This window comes from Pongo pygmaeus, chromosome 8 (assembly GCF_028885625.2).
Source record: "Pongo pygmaeus isolate AG05252 chromosome 8, NHGRI_mPonPyg2-v2.0_pri, whole genome shotgun sequence".
In the NCBI taxonomy this organism is placed as follows: domain Eukaryota; kingdom Metazoa; phylum Chordata; class Mammalia; order Primates; family Hominidae; genus Pongo; species Pongo pygmaeus.
Genome location: NC_072381.2, coordinates 23382364 through 23402030, shown reverse-complemented (window position 1 = coordinate 23402030; position 19667 = coordinate 23382364). Strand labels below are relative to the sequence as shown.

The 19667-nt window shown below is 39.1% G+C and overlaps 1 protein-coding gene across 2 annotated transcripts in view; it reads left to right on the top strand.

Annotated features, from left to right (window-relative positions):
* The window catches only part of C8H10orf67 (chromosome 8 C10orf67 homolog), a 162276-nt gene that overhangs the window by 120737 nt on the left and 21872 nt on the right, over window positions 1-19667 (top strand). The window lies entirely within an intron of this gene.

The following is a 19667-nucleotide window of genomic DNA, read 5'->3' as shown; positions in this document are numbered from 1 at the left end:
CATTTGGGGGTTGTAAATGTTAAGGTAAATGATGCCCAGTATAGAAATATATCCAGTAAATTTCAATTAATAAGTAAACCAAAATGAGACAAACTTTGTTGAGAACCTGCTGTGGTGCTAAGTGCTCTGAGGACAAGTCGGGTTTGTGGGGAAGGGCCTAAGAAACATATAAATATATGCTCTTTTTTTTTGCTTCGGGAGGCATACAATCTAAAATCATCTTCTTTCTGAAATTTTTTTTCAACATTTGTCACTTTAAGACCATTTTCTAAATTTAAGTTGCTGCAGGAGATCAAAGAACTTAAGTACACTTGCAGGATAATATTAAATTAATTCCTGTTTATAACTAAGTTTATATAGTAACCTTGCTGAGGATTTTAATACTTGATTTCTCTGAAATGTTCCCAAACTGATCTACATAGATAGGAATATATATAGCGTCTTTTTTCCCCTCTTGGTTTTTCCTCTTCTCACCTGCAGGTTATAATTTTAGTTGAAGTAATTCTCATTTTAGAAATTTAATCAGTTCAGCAAATAAAACATTGGAGGATCCAGGAGAATATGGTGTCACTCAAAATCAGGCTTTTTTATGATTGTTGGCTGGTAGCATTTTCTAGTCTAAATTTGAATTATCCAGGCTTTATGAAACAGACTTCTAAATCTCAAAATTATACCAATTCAAGCACATGAGTAGATCCAGTATTTTTCCTGAGTACAATCTTGGCCCTGCCCTCAAGTGGCCATGCAATTCACCTTCCCGTGGAGGCAAATGGAGCTCCATCTGGTCTAGAATCCATCCATGTGCCACTGTTTCCTGGATTCAAAGTTTATGAATCTTCATCTATATGTCCACACAGTATGTTGACACATGAGATACTCATCAGTGTATACAGATTTTCAAATACTGAAGAAAAACTGATGGGGAAGGAGAGGGAAAGAGTAAGCAAGTGAATGTGTGAGTTTAGATCCACTAACACTGTCCCTTGGTTCCCTCTCTCTAGTCATTCATCCACCCTACAAATATTTGTTGAGGACACATAAGTACCAAGCACCAAGCTACATGCTGAGTGTAACATAGTGAACAAGACAAAAATGGCTCTTTGCTTCACAGACTGTAAATTCCATGAGGTGACAGACTGGTCCATCTTATAAACTATTTTACTTGCAGAGCTTAGAATAGTGCCTGATCTACAGTGCGGAAAAGATAGGCATTAATAGGGAAACATCGGAATTTAAATTACAAATTTGGATAAATGCTATGAAAGAAAAAGTTTGCTATGATATTACTATTGGGGTATATTTTACATATGGTTAAATGCACAAGTAGTAAGTGTGCCATTTGAAGAGTTTTGCTTTGTAACAATCATGTAAGTCAAGGCATTGAGCATTTCCATCATCCCTGCAAGCTCCCTCATGTCCCTTTGCAGACAATGCATTGCCCCCATCACCACACCAAATAAGCGTTGTTTCGATTTCTATCACTACAGATTAGTTTTGCTTGTTCTTAAATTTATGTAGATGGACTCACACAGTTTATACTTTGCTATGTCTGGCCCATTTTACACAGCACAATACTTTTAAGATCCACCCATGTTATTGCATGTATCCATGGCAGTTGTTCCTTCTTACGTTCCTTTGTAATGCTGAGTAGTATTCTATTGAATGAATAAACCATAACTTGTTTATCCATCTGGCCTCATTGGACAAATGGGTTCTTTCCAGTTAAGGCTATTATGAAAAAAAAGCTGCTATAAACATTCTCTTACAAATCACTTGTGAAAGTTTGTTTTAATATCTCTCAGGTAGGAGTGGAATGGCGAGGACACAGGAAGTGTGTGTGTTTAACTGCATAAGAAACCACAAAGACACATGCATGCACATGTTCGTTGCCGCGCCATTCACAACAGCAAAGACATGGAATCAACCTAAATGCCCATCAACGGTAGACTGGACAAAGAAAATGTGGTACATATACACCATGGAATATGACGCAGACATAAAAAAAGAGTGAGATCATGTCCTTTGCAGCAACATGAATGGAGCTGGAGGCCATTATCCTAAGTGACCTAACACAGAAGCAGAAAACCAAATACCACATGTTCTCACTTATAAGTGAGAGCTAAACATTGAGTACACATGGACACAAAGAAAGGAACAGACATGGGGGCCTACTTGAGGGTGGAGGTGGGAGGAGAGTGAAGATTAAAAAACTACCTGTTGGATACTATGCTTACTACCTGGGTGATGAAGTAATCTGAACACCAAACCCCCATGATACACAATTTACCTGTGTAACAAACCTGCCCTGTACCCCCTAAAACTAAAATAAAAGTTGTTTTTCTGTTTTGTTTTGAGACGGAGTCTTGCGCTGTCACCCAAGCTGGAGTACAATGGCATGTCTCACTGCATCCTCCACCTCCCAGGTTTAAGTGATTCTCCTGCCTCAGCCTCCTGAGTAGCTGGGATTAAAGGCATGCGCCACCAAGCCTGGCTAATTTTTGTATTTTTAGTAGAGATGGGTTTCACCATGTTGGCCAGGCTGATCTCAAACTCCTGACCTCAGGTGATCCACCTGCCTTGGCCTCCCAAAGGGCTGGGATTACAGGTGTGAGCCACCACGCCCGGCCAAAGTTTTTTACAAAAAATAAACAACAAAATTGCCAGTACTCCAAAGTGACTGCATCGTTTTACCCTTACACCAGCAATCTTTGAGAGTTCCACTTGCTCCACATCCCTAACAACTTGATATTGGTTTTTTTTGTTTGTTTTGTTTTGTTTTGAGACAGAGTCTCACTCTGTTGCCAGGCTGGAGTGCAGTGGCACGATCTCGGCTCACTGCAACCTCTGCCTCCCAGGTTCAAGCAATTCTCTGCCTCAGCCTCCTGAGTACCTGGGATTACAGGCACCTGCCACCACACCTGGCTAATTTTTTTTTTTTTTTTGAGATGGAGTCTCGCTCTGTCACCCAGGCTGGAGTGCTGTGGCACGATCTCTGCTCACTGCAAGCTCCGCCTCCCGGGTTCACGCCATTCTCCTGCCTCAGCCTCCCGAGTAGCTGGGATTACAGGCACCTGCCACCACGCCCAGCTAATTTTTTTGTATTTTTAGTAGAGACAGGGTTTCACTGTGTTAGCCAGGATGGTCTTGATCTCCTGACCTTGTGATCCGCCCGCCTCGGCCTCCCAAAGTGCTGGGATTACAGCCACTGTGCCCAGCCAATTTTTGTATTTTTAGTGGAGACAGATTTCACCATGTTGGCCAGGCCGGTCTCGAACTCCTGACCTCGTTATCCACCTGCCTTGGCCTCCCTAAGTGCTGGGATTACATGCGTGAGCCACAGTGCCCGCCCAATATTGTTAGTTTTTAAATTTTAACCATTTTAAAATGTTATTGTAATTTTAATTTGCATTTCCCTAATTAATGACGTTGAGCATCTTTTCGCATGCTGATTGATCATTCTTAGGTCTTCTTTTTTGAAGGATCTACTTAAGACTTTTTAAAACTTGTGGCTAAATGCACATAACAGAAAATTTGTCATTTTAGCCATTTTTAAATGTACAGTTCAGTAGTGTCACAAACATCCAAATTGTTCAACCAAATTCCAGAACTCTTTTCCATCTTGCAAACCTGAGGCTCCACACTCATTTAAAAAACAAATGCCCATTCCTCTATTCCTGTACTTTTGTCCATTTTTAACTGTTATTGAATTGTAGCATTTTGTTAGATATTCTGAATACAAGTCCTTTGTCAGATATATGTATTACAAACATTTTTTTCCTCAGTCTATAATTTTTCCTTCTATTTTCTGAATGGTATTCTTTGAAGGTCAGATATTTTTATTTTAATGAAGACAACTTAGTTATTTTTTCTGTGGCAGATTGTATTCTCTGTGTCTGTGACGATATCTCACATTCTGTATATATTTCTTATAATATTGATCTTGTCTTTTTTCATTGAATTTCACCAGTTCTGTTTTTCTAGATCAATTGACTGTCTATGTATGAGTCTATTTCTAACTACGTTATTCTTTTCCATTGGTTTTTTGTCAGTCCTTTTGCCAATATCACACTGTCTTAATTAACATAGCTTTCCTAGTAAATCTTGAAATCAGGTAATGTAAATCCTTTTATTTATTTATTTTTATTTAGCTTTTTTTTTTGAGATGGAATTTCGCTCTTGTTCCTCAGGCTGGAATGCAATGGTGCGATCTCGGCTCACCGCAACCTCCGCCTCCCGGGTTCAAGCGATTCTCCTGCCTCAGCCTCCCGAGTAGCTGGGATTATGGGCATGTACCACCACACCCGGCTAATTTTGTATTTTTAGTAGAGACAGGGTTTCACCATGTTGACCAGAGTGGTCTCAATCTCTTGACCTCATGGTCTGCCTGCCTCAGCCTCCCAAAGTGCTGGGATTACAGGCGTGAGCCACCGTGCCTGACCTTATTTAGCTTTTTTTTTTAGCCTTGACTTGAAAGTCATTATTTAACTTATATTTGAAGTTCAGAGGTACATGTGCAAGTTTGTTATATAGGTAAACTTGTATCATGGGGGTTTGTTGTACAGATTATTTCTTCAGCCGGGTGTTAAGTCCGGAACCCATTGGTTATTTTTCCTGATCCTCTCCCTCCTCCCATCCTCCTCCCTCCGGTAGGCCTCAGTGTAGTTGTTTCCCTCTATATGTCCATGTGTTCTCATCATGTAGCTCCCATCATTTATAAGGGAGAACATGCAGTATTTGGTTTTCTGTTCCTGCATTATTTTGCTAAGGATAATGGCCTCCAGTTCTATCCATGTTCCTGCAGAGGACAAGATCTCATTCTTTGACATGGCTGCATAGTATTCCATGGTGTGTATGTACCACATTTTCATTATCCAGTCTATCATTGATGGGTATTTAAGTTGATTCCATGTCTTTGCTATTGTGAATAGTGCTGCAATTAACATATGCGTGCATGTGTCTTTATGATAGAACAATTTATATTCCTTTGTGTATATGCCCAGTAATGAGATTGCTGGGTCAAATGGTAGTTCTGTTTTTAGGTCTTTGAGGAATCGCCACACTATTTTTCACTGTGGTGGAACTAATTTACATTTCTACCAACCATGTGTAAGTTTTCTTTTATAATAACATGACTAGATTTTAGTTTTTAAAATCTCACCTTCATTTATTTACACTTAATTGGCAAACTGAAACTATATGAATTTATCAACATAGGTGACGTGTGATATATTCCTGGCATCCTGCTCTTTTTGTTTCCTGGCTCATGTAATACGAACTGCATTTTACTTGCTTTTATTTCCTATATTATAATGGTAAACCGTAAGGTAAACTCAAGTACCCACTACATTTCTGAAATTATCAAAACCAAAAACCAAGTAAATTTTGAGTCTTAAAACACTCTGCAAGACAAGAAGATATATGTGTTTTTGTTCCCTGAACTTCGTCTCAGCCCTAATTTCATCAATATATTCCCCTCTTCCTTCTAGTCTTTGTTAATTTACTCTTTGTAGAGAACCACATCATGATTATGTTATTCTTTTTATCACACGAAAGTATTTTTGGTTAATTACCTTCTGCTTTCAACGCTCTAACTACATGAATAGCAATTATTTATACTTACATTTATATGTTTATGTTTAACCTCACCGGCTACTTTTTAAAAATCATGACTTCCACAGGTCTTGAGTTCTTAGTTTTGATTTATTTCTTATAAATTGGACCATGAATTTGAGTCTTTTCCTTTTGTTCTAGAGGAAATATTCTATCCACTTCGCAATGTCTTGACCTGACTAAGGCCGGTTTAATTTTTGTTTGTTGCTAATTAGCCCACCTTCCCCATTTTGGAAATTTGTATGTTGTGTTTTTTAACCTTGAAATTTAAAAAGATGTCATCAGGATATGAGTAAACATTATTTTATTAATTTCTCTTGAAGAAAATGGGCCTCTCTGGTAGTCCTTTTCTTCAACTCAGCCATGTTTCTTATGTACACTTTTCTTTTTCTTTTAAAGACAGAGTCTTCCTCTGTCACCCAGACTGGAGGGCAGTGACATGATCATAGCTCACTGTAACCTCAAACCTCTGACCTCAAGTGATTGTCTTGCCTCAGCCTCCTGAGTAGCTGGGACTGCAGGTGTGCACCACCACACTTGGCTAATTTTTTTATATTCTTTAGAGACAAAGTCTCACTGTGTTGCCCAGGCTGGTCTTGAACTCCTGGCCTCAAGTGATCCTCCCGCCTCAGCCTGCCAAAGTGCTAGGATTGCAGGTATGAGCCATCATGCCCATTATGTACACTTTTAATGACTACTGTTGTGGGATCTGGGATCTGTTTTTGTTTCTTTTTCAGAAACACTATTGTGGGTCAGATACCTATTTTTCTGTCCTCCATAGTTAATCACATTCTCTTTCATGTCATGTTATCCTCTTTGTTCTTTTCCTTGACATTTTTTGGAAACTTTTCTGGTTTGCATTTTCCTTCAAAGCTTCCTGAAGAGGTTTCAGGTATGCTGGGATATTGATTCTCCTTGGTCCTCCAAGTGGCAGGCTTTAGGGCATTACTAGAGTAACCTGAAGCTCTGATCCAATAGTCTAAGCCCATGAGCAACTTTGTTGATTTATCCCAGTGCTCTGTGTGAATAGTGTGTTTTTATGTATACTGTGGCAAACTAAATGCCAGGGAACATTGCTCTATATTCTTGTTCTGTTCTCTCCATTTCACCTCTACTTCTTGCTATCTCAAATATTTATTTTAATTATTGCATATGTAGTAATTTTCTTATGCTTTATGCAAATATATTTATCCTAGCCTTTTTCGTAGCCTATTCTTTTATCCAGGGAGTAAGGTTCCCCATTCTTAATCTCTTAATTTGGGGTCAAGTCTAAGTAGAGAGGAGTTTATTTTGTCTCGAGTCTAAATTATGTTGTTTCATGTTTTTTTGTATGCATGTTTTTCAAACTATTAAATAACCCATGGATAACAAAAGGATGAATGAAAACACATACGCACAATTTAAAGAGTGATAACAACACGAATGCCCGCATTCCCGAGACCAAGGCCATAGCTAGATTATTACCATGCCCCAGAAGCCCACCAATTGCATTCCTCTTCATTTCCTCCTGGAGGGAACTATTGCTCTAATTTTTTTTTTTAATTTTCTTCATAGTTTTATCACTTGTGCATGTATTTCTAAGCAGTATGTTGTTGAGTTTTGCCAGTTTTTAAGCTTTCTAGAAATAAAAAATAAGTAAATGAAAAATGCACACATTGTTCTGTGATTTTGCTCCATTTTCTCAACATTATAATTCTAAGATTCATTCATGCTGGTGCTAGTGGTTGTGATTCACCCATTGCGAATATTCTAATATCTAATGAAAAATGCACACATTGTTCTGTGATTTTGTTCCATTTTCTCAACATTATAATTCTAAGATTCATTCATGCTGGCGCTAGTGGTTGTGATTCACCCATTGTGAATATTCTAATATCTAATGAAAAATGCACACATTGTTCTGTGATTTTGCTCCATTTTCTCAACATTATAATTCTAAGATTCATTCATGCTGATGCTAGTGGTTGTGATTCATCCATTGTGAATATTCTAATACATGAATATACCACAACTTATTTACCCATTCTGCTGCTCATCAACACTTAGGTTGGTTCTCACTTTTTACTATTATGAGATTGCTCTCAACATTCTTCTAGTTTCACCTGATACACAGATACAGGGGCTTTTCCAGGTTTTATACTCGTAACAGAATTGCTTGTCATAAGAGTACTGGTAAGTTCACTTGCTATGGGTAAGCTGCTGTGATTGCAACAACAAAAAATACACTGACTTAAATAGGTTGAAGGCTACTTCATTCATGTTACAGTGAAGAAGCAAGTGGCTCCAGGCAGGATAATGCCCCATGAGGAGCAGTACTCCATAAAGTGGTACACAGGTTCCTTCAGTCTTACTGCTCTGACATCTCCAAAGATATTTTACTCACCCACATAAATAAAGGTGGTCAACTTCATGTCCATGGGTTCTAGACTTTCTCCAGAAAGAGAAAGTCCAGGGCAAGAATATTTATCCTTAAGGATATGACCCAGAAATTGCACATATCTCTTCTACTCGTGTCCCACAGGTCTGATCCTAGACCTAGAACTGCGTCCAATTGCAAGACAGGCTGAGAAAGTTGCTCTCTGTCTATGCAGCCAAATACCTAACTAAAGCCCAAGAGTTTGAGACCAGCCTGGGCAACAAAGTGAGACCCTGTCTCTACAAAAAATAGAAAAAAAAATTAGCTGGGCATGGTGGCACGTGCCTGAGACTGAGGGAGGCTGAGCTGGGAGGATAGCTTGAGCCTGGGAGGCCAAGCCCACAGTGAGCCATGATTGTGCCTTTGCCCTCCAGCCTGGGCAATAGAGCAAGACCCTGTCTCCAAAAAAATGAAAGGAGGAGATTAGATATTGAAGGACAATAAATAGCCTCTGCCACAGAAGCTAATGCCAGATAGTTTTCCAAAGTAATATTACTCTGACACTCTAACCAGGAACAGATGAAAGTTTCTAGTGTTCCATATGGTCTTCAGCACTGATATTGCCAGACTTCATCATTTTTGCCAACCTGTTATCATATAATGCTTACTCATGGTTTTGGAGTTTATGTGTATGTATGTGTGTTTATAATTTTTTTTGCCTTTTCCTGATTACTGATGAAAGTGATCATCTTTTTAAATGTTTATTGACCATTCAGATTTCCTCTTTTAGGTACTGCAGGTTTCAGCCTTTTGATTCTATTGGTTTATTTCATATTTATTTTTTCATAGGAATTCTTTATATAACTTGGATACTAATCCTTTACCAGTTATATGTATTGCAAATGTCTTCTTTCAGTTTGTGGATTAAGTTTTTAATCTTTTTCTGGCTTTTGTAATAAATAAATGTTCTCAATATTAATGTTACTCTGACTTAATCTTTTCCTTTTTGTCTTTACATTTTTTTCTGCCTTCTTTAAAAAGAGTTCACCTAATATTTAATCACAAATGTATTATTTTCTATGGTCTTTAAACTTTTGGCTTGTTTTGCTTTTCATATTTACAAATTTAATCCATTTAGAATTTATATTAGTGTATAGAGAGATGGACGTCTGGTTTCATTTCCTTTTATTATAAATAAACATCTGAAGTATCCTTTTAATAAAAAGTCTGTCTTCTCCCTTGATATATAATTCCACCTGTCATTATTAAGGGCTCATATATATGAGTCTATTCTGACTCATTCTGTTTCACTGTTTCTTTTCCTGCACCAATATAACACTGATTTAATATCTAAATCTTATCTGATAAGGCTAATGCTCCTGCCCTATTTTGCAAGAGTGCCCCAGCTTTATTGGATCTTTGCATTTCCATGTAAATTTTAGAATCGGATTGTCAATATTCACAGAAAAAAAAAAACAAAAAAAACAAAACAAATTTTATTGGTATTTCAATTAGAATTATGTTAAATCTACAGTTCAATTTAGGCACAATTAGCATCTTTATCACTGAGTCTTCCAATCTGTAAATATGTTATATATTTTGTTTAGGTATTATTTCAATAGGGTTTTATAACTCTATAGAAGTCTTGAAAGTACCTTTTTTTAGATGTAATCTTAGGTACCTTGTATTTTTATGCTATTATACTTAGATGATTTGCATATTACTCTAAGTAGTTTGTAATCAGTTTTTGCTTTATGTAATTTTAGTCTGTATTATTAGATGCTTACTATTTTATAATTGTATCTTCCCGGTAAATTGAACATTTTACCATTATGTAATGACAAACTTTTTTTATTATTATTATACTTTAAGTTCTAGGGAACATGTGCACAACATGCAGGTTTGTAACATATGTATACATGTGCCATGTTGGTGTGCTGCACCCGTTAACTCATCATTTACATTAGGTATATCTCCTAATGCTATCCCTCCTCCCTCCCCCCACCCCACAACAGGCCCCGGTGTGTGATGTTCCCCCTCCTGTGTCCAAGTGTTCTCATTGTCCAGTTCCCACCTATGAGTGAGAACATGCGGCGTTTGGTTTTTTTGTCCTTGTGATAGTTTGCTGAGAATGATGGTTTCCAGCTTCATCCATGTCCCTACAAAGGACATGAAATCATCCTTTTTTATGGCTGCATAGTATTCCATGGTGTATATGTCCCACATTTTCTTAATCCAGTCTATCATTGATGGACATTTGGGTTGGTTCCAAGTCTTTGCTATTGTGAATAGTGCCGCAATGAACACACGTGTGCATGTGTCTTTATAGCAGCATGATTTATAATCATTTGGGTATATACCCAGTAACGGAATGGCTGGGTCAAATGGTATTTCTAGTTCTAGATCCTTAAGGAATCGCCACACTGTCTTCCACAATGGTTGAACTAGTTTACTGTCCCACCAACAGTGTAAAAGTGTTCCTATATCTCCACATCATCTCCAGCACCTGTTGTTTCCTGGCTTTTTAATGATTGCCATTCTAATTGGTGTGAGATGGTATCTCATTGTGGTTTTGATTTGCATTTCTCTGATGGCCAGTGATGATGAGCATTTTTTCATGTGTTTTTTGGCTGCATAAACGTCTTCTTTTGAGAAGTGTCTGTTCATATCCTTCACCCACTTTTTGATGGGGTTGTTTGTTTTTTTTCTTGTAAGTTTGTTTTAGTTCTTTGTAGATTCTGGATATTAGCCCTTTGTCAGATGAGTAGATTGCAAAAATTTTCTCCCATTTTGTAGGTTGCCTGTTCACTCTGATGGTAGTTTCTTTTGCTGTGCAGAAGCTCTTTAGTTTAAATAGATCCCATTTGTCAATTTTGGCTTTTGTTGCCATTGCTTTTGGTGTTTTAGACATGAAGTCCTTGCCCATGCCTGTGTCCTGAATGGTATTGCCTAGGTTTTCTTCTAGAGTTTTTATGGTTTTAGGTCTAACATTTAAGTCTTTAATCCATCTTGAATTAATTTTTGTATAAGGTGTAAAGAAGGGATCCAGTTTCAGCTTTCTACATATGGCCAGCCAGTTTTCTCAGCACCATTTATTAAATAGGGAATCATTTCCCCATTGCTTGTTTTTCTCAGGTTTGTCAAAGATCAGATGGTTGTAGATGTGTGGTATTATTTCTGAGGGCTCTATTCTGTTCCATTGGTCTATATCTCTGGTTTGGTACCAATATGATGCTTTTTTGGTTACTGTAGCCTTGTAGTATAGTTTGAAGTCAGGTAGCATGATGCCTCCAGCTTTGTTCTTTTGGCTTAGGATTGTCTTGGCAATGAGGGCTCTTTTTTGGTTCCATATGAAGTTTAAAGTATTTTTTTCCAATTCTGTGAAAAAAAGTCATTGGTAGCTTGATGGGAATGGCATTGAATCTATAAATTCCCTTAGGCAGTATGGCCATTTTCACGATATTGATTCTTCCTATCCATGAGCATGGAATGTTCTTCCATTTGTTTGTGTCCTCTTTTATTTCGTTGAGCAGTGGTTTGTAGTTCTTGAAGAGGTCCTTCACATCCCTTGTAAGTTGGATTCCTAGGTATTGTATTCTCTTTGAAGCAATTGTGAATGGGAGTTCACTCATGATTTGGCTCTCTGTTTGTCTGTTATTGGTGTATAAGAATGCTTGTGATTTTTCACATTGATTTTGTATCCTGAGACTTTGCTGAAGTTGCTTATCAGCTTAAGGAGATTTTAGGCTGAGACAGTGGGGTTTTCTAAATATACAATCATGTCATCTGCAAACAGGGACAATTTGACTTCCTCTTTTACAAATTAAACATCATTTATTTCTTTCTCCTGCCTGGTTGCCCTGGCCAGAACTTCCAATACTATGTTGAATAGGAGTGGTGAGAGAGGGCATTCCTGTCTTATGCCAGTTTTCGAAGGGACTGTTTCCAGTTTTTGCCCATTCAGTATGACATTGGCTGTGGGTTTGTCATAAATAGCTCTTATTATTTTGAGATATGTCCCATCAATACCTAATTTATTGAGAGTTTTTAGCACAAAGGGCTGTTGAATTTTGTCAAAGGCCTTTTCTGCATCTGTTGAGATAATCATGTGGTTTTTGTCTTTGGTTCTGTTTATATGACAGATTACGTTTATTGATTTGCATATGTTGAACCAGCCTTGCATCCCAGGGATGAAGCCCACTTGATCACGGTGGATAAGCTTTTTGATGTGCTGCTGAATTCAGTTTGCCAGTATTTTATTGAGGATTTTTGCATCAATGTTCATCAGGGATATTGGTCTAAAATTCTCTTTTTTTGTTGTGTCTCTGCCTGGCTTTGGTATCAGGATGATGCTGGCCTCATAAAATGCATTAGGGAGGATTCCCTCTTTTTCTGTTGATTGGAATAGTTTCAGAAGGAAGGGTTCCAGCTGCTCCTTGAACCTCTGGTAGAATTTGGCTGTGAATCCATCTGGTCCTGGACTTTTTTTGGTTGGAAGGCTATTAATTATTGCCTCAATTTCAGAGCCTGTTATTGATCTATTCAGGGATTCAACTTCTTCCTGGTTAAGTCTTGGGAGGGTGTATGTGTCCAACAATTTAACCATTTCTTCTAGATTTTCTAGTTTATTTGTGTAGAAGTGTTTATAGTATTCTCTGATGGTAGTTTGTATTTCTGTGGGATCGGTGGTGATATCCCCTTTATCATTTTTTATTGCATCTATTTGATTCTCCACTCTTTTCTTCTTTATTAGTCTTGCTAGTGTTCTATCAATTTTGTTGATCTTTTCAGGAAACCACCTCCTGGATTCATTGATTTTTTGAAGGGTTTTTTGTGTCTCTATCTCCTTCACTTCTGCTCTGATCTTAGTTATTTCTTGCCTTATGCTAGCTTTTGAATGTGTTTGCTCTTGCTTCTGTAGTTCTTTTAATTGTGAGGTTGGGGTGTCAATTTTGGATCTTTCCTGCTTTCTCTTGTGGGCATTTAGTGTGATAAATTTCCCTCTACACACTGCTTTAAATGTGTCCCAGAGATTCTGGTATGTTGTGTCCTTGTTCTCATTGGTTTCAAAGAACATCTTTATTTCTGCCTTCATTTTGTTATGTACCCCGTAGTCATTCAGGAGCAGGTTTTTCAGTTTCCATGTAATTGAGCGGTTTTGAGTGAGTTTCTTAATCCTGAGTTCTAGTTTGATTGCACTGTGGTCTGAGAGACAGTTTGTTATAATTTCTGTTCTTTTACATTTGCTGAGGAGTGCTTTACTTCCAACTATGTGGTCAAGTTTGGAATAAGTGCAATGTGGTGCTGAGAAGAATGTATATTCTGTTGATTTAGGGTGGAGAGTTCTGTAGATGTCTATTAGGTTGGCTTGGTGCAGAGCTGAGTTCAATTCCTGGATATCCTTGTTAACTTTCTGTCTCGTTGATCTGTCTAATGTTGACAGTGGGGTGTTAAAGTCTCCCATTATTATTGTGTGGGAGTCTAAGTCTCTTTGTAGGTCTCTTCTTGACAGTGGGGTGTCAAAGTCTCCCATTATTTTTGTGTGGGAATCTAAGTATCTTTGTAGGTCTCTAAGGACTTACTTTATGAATCTGGGTGCTCCTGTATTGAGTGCGTATATATTTAGGATAGTTAGCTCTTCTTGTTGAATTGATCCCTTTCCCATTACGTAATGGCCTTCTTTGTCTCTTTTGATCTTTGTTGGTTTAAAGTCTGTTTTATCAGAGACTGGGATTGCAACCCCTGCCTTTTTTTGTTTTCCATTTGCTTGGTAGATCTTCCTCCATCCCTTTATTTTGAGCCTATGTGTGTCTCTGCACATGATGTGGGTCTCCTGAATGCAGCACACTGATGGGTCTTGACTCTTTTTCCAATTTGCTGTCTGTGTCTTTTAATTGGAGCATTTAGCCCATTTACATTTAAGGTTAATATTGTTATGTGTGAATTTGATCCTGTCATTATGATGTTAGCTCGTTATTTTGCTCGTTAGTTGATGCAGTTTCTTCCTAGCATCGATGGTCTTTAAAATTTGGGATGTTTTTGTAGTGGCTGGTACCAGTTGTTCCTTTCCATGTTTAGTGCTTCCTTCAGGAGCTCTTTTAGGGCAGGCCTGGTGGTGACAAAATCTCTCAGCATTTGCTTGTCTGTAAAGGATTTTATTTCTCCTTCACTTACGAATCTTAGTTTGGCTGGATATGAAATTATGGGTTGAAAATTCTTTTCTTTAAGAATGTTGAATATTGGCCCCCACTCTCTTCCAGCTTGTAGAGTTTCTGCCGGAAAATCAGCTGTTAATCTGATGGGCTTCCCTTTGTGGGTTACCTGACCTTTCTCTCTGGCTACCCTTAACATTTTTTCCTTCATTTCAACTTTGGTGAATCTGACTATGATGTGTCTTGGAGTTGCTCTTCTCAAGGAGTATCTTTGTGGTGTTCTCTGTATTTCCTGAATTTGAATGTTGGCCTGCCTTGCTAGGTTGGGGAAGTTCTCCTGGATAATATCCTGCAGAGTGTTTTCCAACTTGGTTCCATTCTCCCTGTCACTTTCAGGTACACCAATCAGAAATAGATTTGGTCTTTTCACATGGTCCCATATTTCTTGGAGGCTTTGTTTGTTTCTTTTTACTCTTTTTTCTCTATACTTCTCGCTTCATTTCATTCGTTTGATCTTTAATCACTGATACTCTTTCTTCCAGTTGATCAAATCGACTACTGAAGCTTGTGCGTTCGTCAGGTAGTTCTTGTACCATGGTTTTCAGCTCCATCAGGTCATGTAAGGACTTCTCTACACTAGTTATTCTAGTTAGCCATTCATCTAATCTTTTTTCAAGGTTTTTAGCTTCTTTGCAATGGGTTCGAACTTCCTCCTTTAGCTCGGAGAAGTTTGATCGCCTGAAGCCTTCTTCTCTCAACTCATCAAAGTCATTCTCCGTCCAGCTTTGTTCCGTTGCTGGCGAGGAGCTGCGTTCCTTTGAAGGGGGAGAGGAGCTCTGATTTTTAGAATTTTCAGCTTTTCTGCTCTGTTTTTTCCCCATCTTTGTCATTTTATCTACCTTTGGTCTTTGATGATGATAACGTACAGATGGGGTTTTGGTGTGGATGTCCTTTCTGTTTGTTAGTTTTCCTTCTAACAGTCAGGACCCTCAGCTGCAGGTCTGTTGGAGTTTGCTAGAGGTCTACTTCAGACCCTGTTTACCTGGGTATCAGCAGTGGGGGCTGCAGAACAGCGAATATTGCTGAACAGGAAATGTTGCTGCCTGATCGTTCCTCTGGAAGCTTCGTCTCAGAGGGGTACCTGGCCACGTGGGGTGTCAGTCTGCCCCTACTGGGGGGTGCCTCCCAGTTAGGCTACTCGGGGGTCAGGGACCCACTTGAGGAGACAGTCTGTCCGCTCTCAGATCTCAAACTCCATGCTGGGAGAACCACTACTCTCTTCAAAGCTGTCAGACAGGGACATTTAAGTCTGCTGCCTTTTGTTCAGCTGTGCCCTGCCCCAGAGGTGGAGTCTGCAGAGGCAGGCAGGCATCCTTCAGCGGCGGTGGTCTCTACTCAGTTCAAGCTTCCTGGCCGCTTTGTTTAACTACTCAAGCCTCAGCAATGGCAGGCGCCCCTCTCCCAGCCTCGCTGCCGCCTTGCAGTTCAATCTTGGACTGCTGTGCTAGCAGTGAGTGAGGCTCCCTGGGTGTGAGACCCTCTGAGCCAGGTGCGGGATATAATCTCCTGGTGTGCCGTTTGCTAAGACCATTGGAAAAGCACAGTACTAGGGTGGGAGTGGCCTGATTTTCCAGGTGCCGTCTGTCACAGCTTCCCTTGGCTGGGAAAGGGAATTCCCTGACTCCTTGCACTTCCTGGGTGAGGCGATGCCTCGCCCTAGTTTGGCTCATACTCGGTGGGCTGCACCCACTGTCCTGCACCCACTGTCCTGCACCCATTGTCCAACAAGCCCCAGTGAGATGCACCCGGTACCTCAGTTGGAAATGCAGAAATCACCTGTCTTCTGCATCGCTCACGCTGGGAGATGTAGACTGGAGCTGTTCCTATTCGGCCATCTTAGAGCCACCTCTGTAATGACAAACTTTATCTCTGCAAATGCTTTTTGCCTTAAAGTATGTTTTGGCTTTATATTACTAGAGCTACCTCCACTTTCAGTAGGTTATTATTTTGTTGGCATATCTTTGTCTATTCCTTGACTTTCAGCCTTTTGTATGCTTCTGCTTTGGATGTGACTCTTTTATACAGCATACAGATAGTTTTAAACTTTGTTCTTCATCTAGTTAGACAAGGTTTGTCTTTTAACTGGGGCATTTAGTCCATTTACTTTATTGTAATCACAAATACATTTGGCTTTAATTATACCTTGTTATTTTATATTTGTTTCTATTTTCTATGTGTTTTTCTCCTTTACATATTTTGAATTGGTTATTTTTTTCTCATTCTTTTTTTTAAATTTCTATACTCTTGTTTCTATCAGGAGAGTTTAAATTACCTCTCTATGTTTACAGTGGTGAACAATAAAAGTTCTTTGGGTGATTAAATTTCAACTACCACCCTCTGTCAGTATATAATGCTGTTGTCATCTATTTTAACTCTACCTTGTTTCCTTAATGTTCATAGCACATTATTATTATTGGCATATTTGATTAATATTCATTTAGCTTTACTTACATATTTACCACTTTATTTGCAATGCCTGCTTACATCTCAGACCCTCCATCTGAGATCACTTGATTTCTACATGAAGTACATTCATTAGAAGTTTCTCTTTTTTTTTGAGACGAAGTCTTGCTCTGTAGCCTAGGCTGGAGTGCGGTGGTGTAATCTCGGCTCACTACAACCTCCACCTCCCGGGTTCAAGCAATTATCCTGCCTCAGCCTCCCAAGTAGCTGGGACTACAGGCGCCCACCACCACTCCTGGCTAATTTTTGTGTTTTTAGTAGAGACAGGGTTTCACCATGTCGGCCAGGATGGTCTCAAACTCCTGACCTCAGGTGATCTGGCCACCTCGGCCTCCCGAAGTGCTGGGATTACAAGCATGAGCCACCATGTCTGGCCTAGAATTTTCTTTGGTGGGGATCTGCTGGAAGCCAACACTTTCAGGTATCACTTGACAGAAAATGTCTTTATTTTTGCCCCTGTTATTGAAAGATATTTTCTCTAGGTGTAAAATTCTAGATTTATGATACTTTCTCTTTGCACATTGAACATATCATTCCACTGTCTTCTATATTCCATTGTGATATGATTTGGCTGTGTCCCCACCCAAATCTCATCTTTTTTTTTTTTGAGATGGAGTTTTGCTCTTGTCTCCCAGGCTGGAGTGCAATGGCACTATCTCGGCTCACTGCAACCACTGCTTCCGTGGTTCAAGTGATTCTCCTACCTCACCTCCTAAGTAGCTGGGATTACAGGCAAGTGCCACCACGCCCAGCTAATTTTTGTATCTTTAGTAGAGATGGGGTTTCACCACATTGGCCAAGATGGTCTCAATATCTTGACCTCGTGATCCACCTGCCTCAGACTCCCAAAGTGCTGGGATTGCAGGCATGAGCCACCATGCCCAGCCCCAAATCTTATCTTGAATTTCCGTGTGTTATGGGAGGGTCCCAGCAGGAGGTAATTCAGTCGTGGAGCAGGTCTTTCCCATGCTGTTCTCATGATAGTGAATAAGTCTCACAAGATCTGACGGTTATATAAAGGGGATATCCCTGCACGAGCACCCCTCTCTTTGCCTGCTGCCTTCCACGTAAGATGTGACTTGCTCCACCTTGCCTTCCACCATGATCGTGAGGCTTTTGCAGCCGCGTGGAACTGTAAGTCCATTTAAACCTCTTTCTTTTGTAATGTCTCGGGTATGTCTTTATCAGCAACATGAAAATAGACTAATACACATTGTTACCATTGGAATGTTGCTATCTCTTTAACTGTGACTTTCTTAACATCAATCTGTCTCTTGTCTTTAGCTGCTTTTAAGGTCTCTTTCTTCAGTGTTCTGCATTTTCAGTATGATGTGTCTAGTTGTGAATTTCTTTTTGTTTATTCTGTTTGAGATTTATCAGGATTCTTGAAATTTGAGGTTAGTTTGTTTCATCAGTTCTGGAAAGTGTTCAGTTCTTAACTCTATATTTTGCCATACTCCTTTTCTTTTCTGTCTTCTAAAACTCTGACCAAATGAGGTTATACCTTTTCCCTCTATCCTTCATATTGCTATTGCTTAGTTTTTATATTTGACATCACTTTGTCTCTCTGAGCTGCGTCCTTGATAGTATGTTTCATTCTCTCTTTCAATGTATTAAGTATTATTTTCACAGATGTATAATTTTTCTGCTAAAACTGGCCTCTTGACTTCCATTTCTATTATTATACTTATCATTTTTCTAAAAAATAGAAATAAATTTTGTTTGCTTTTTTAAATATGCAAACAAATTATTCCGCATCAAGCTTCTACTTTATATTTCTTGAAACATATTAAACATACTTATTTTATATTCTGTGAGAATTTCTATATTTGAAGTTTTAGAGACTCTAGTTCTACTATCTTGTTTATGCTAGCAACTACTCATGATGTATTTACAGATTTTTGACAATGAGCTGCTCACTTTCCTTGGAACCTTATTTATAAAAATTCTCTGAGGACTTGGCTGAAGAGGAATTTTTCCATAAAAGGTTTAAATGTGCTTCTTTCAGTTGCCATGAACATCATTATTCTGGAATTAGTTAAATTAATTTTTTTAGCATATCAATTTTCAGACCACCTTTTGAATTCAGCTGGCAAATGGCATGGGCTAGTAATGGTTAGGAATTCACAGGAGGGTATGTTATTCAACTAGTTGCCAACCTTAGGAATGCATTTTCCTTGCAGACTGCTTGGGGGAGCCTCACTTGAGGTAGTATTTTACCTTTACTCTAGTTATAGCATTTCAGACCCAGACTTACAGTGGGGTGGGAGTGTCTTGTTAAATTCCACACCTTAGGTGGGCCCTGAGTTGTATCCTCTCCTCCCAAGTCATAGGAACCTTTGACAACTCATGCACATATTCAGGAAGTTTGGCAAATGCCCTCAAAGTGAATGAGAACTACAGGGTGGAAGTCCTGGTTTCCATCTTCTCTTGGTCTTGGACCTGAGTATTTCTGCTTGCCTGCTGCTTTTTTTTTTTTTTTTTTTTTTAAGACAACATCTTGCTCTTTCACCCAGGCTAGAGTGCAGTGGCATACTCACTGCTCACTGCAGCCTCGACCTCCTTGGCTCAAGTCATTCTCCTTCCTCAGCTTCCCCAGCCCTGCAAGTGACTGGGACTACAGACATGTGCCACCACACCTAGCTAACTTTTGTAGTTTTTGTAGAGACAAAGTTTTGCCATGTTGCCCAGGCTGGTCTCAAACTCTTGGACTCAAGCGATCCTCCCACCTCGACCTCCCAAAATGCTGGGATTACAGGTGTGAGCCACAGTGCCTGGCCCCTGCTTTTTTCATCAGCTTACAGCAACACTGAAGAATGTAAAAAATGAAAGTGTTGTTTGGATTTAAGTTCTATGTCTGTGTTTTATTCACAAGTAATCTTTCCATACCACATCCAAAAGTCCTTTGCATTTCATCTCAGCCTATTCATTTCCAGAGTCATCTGTCTACATTTCCTTGAATCCATATTTTCTTATACTTCATTGTCCCAGCCAAAAGGCTTAAGGAGATTTTCATCTAGATCTCA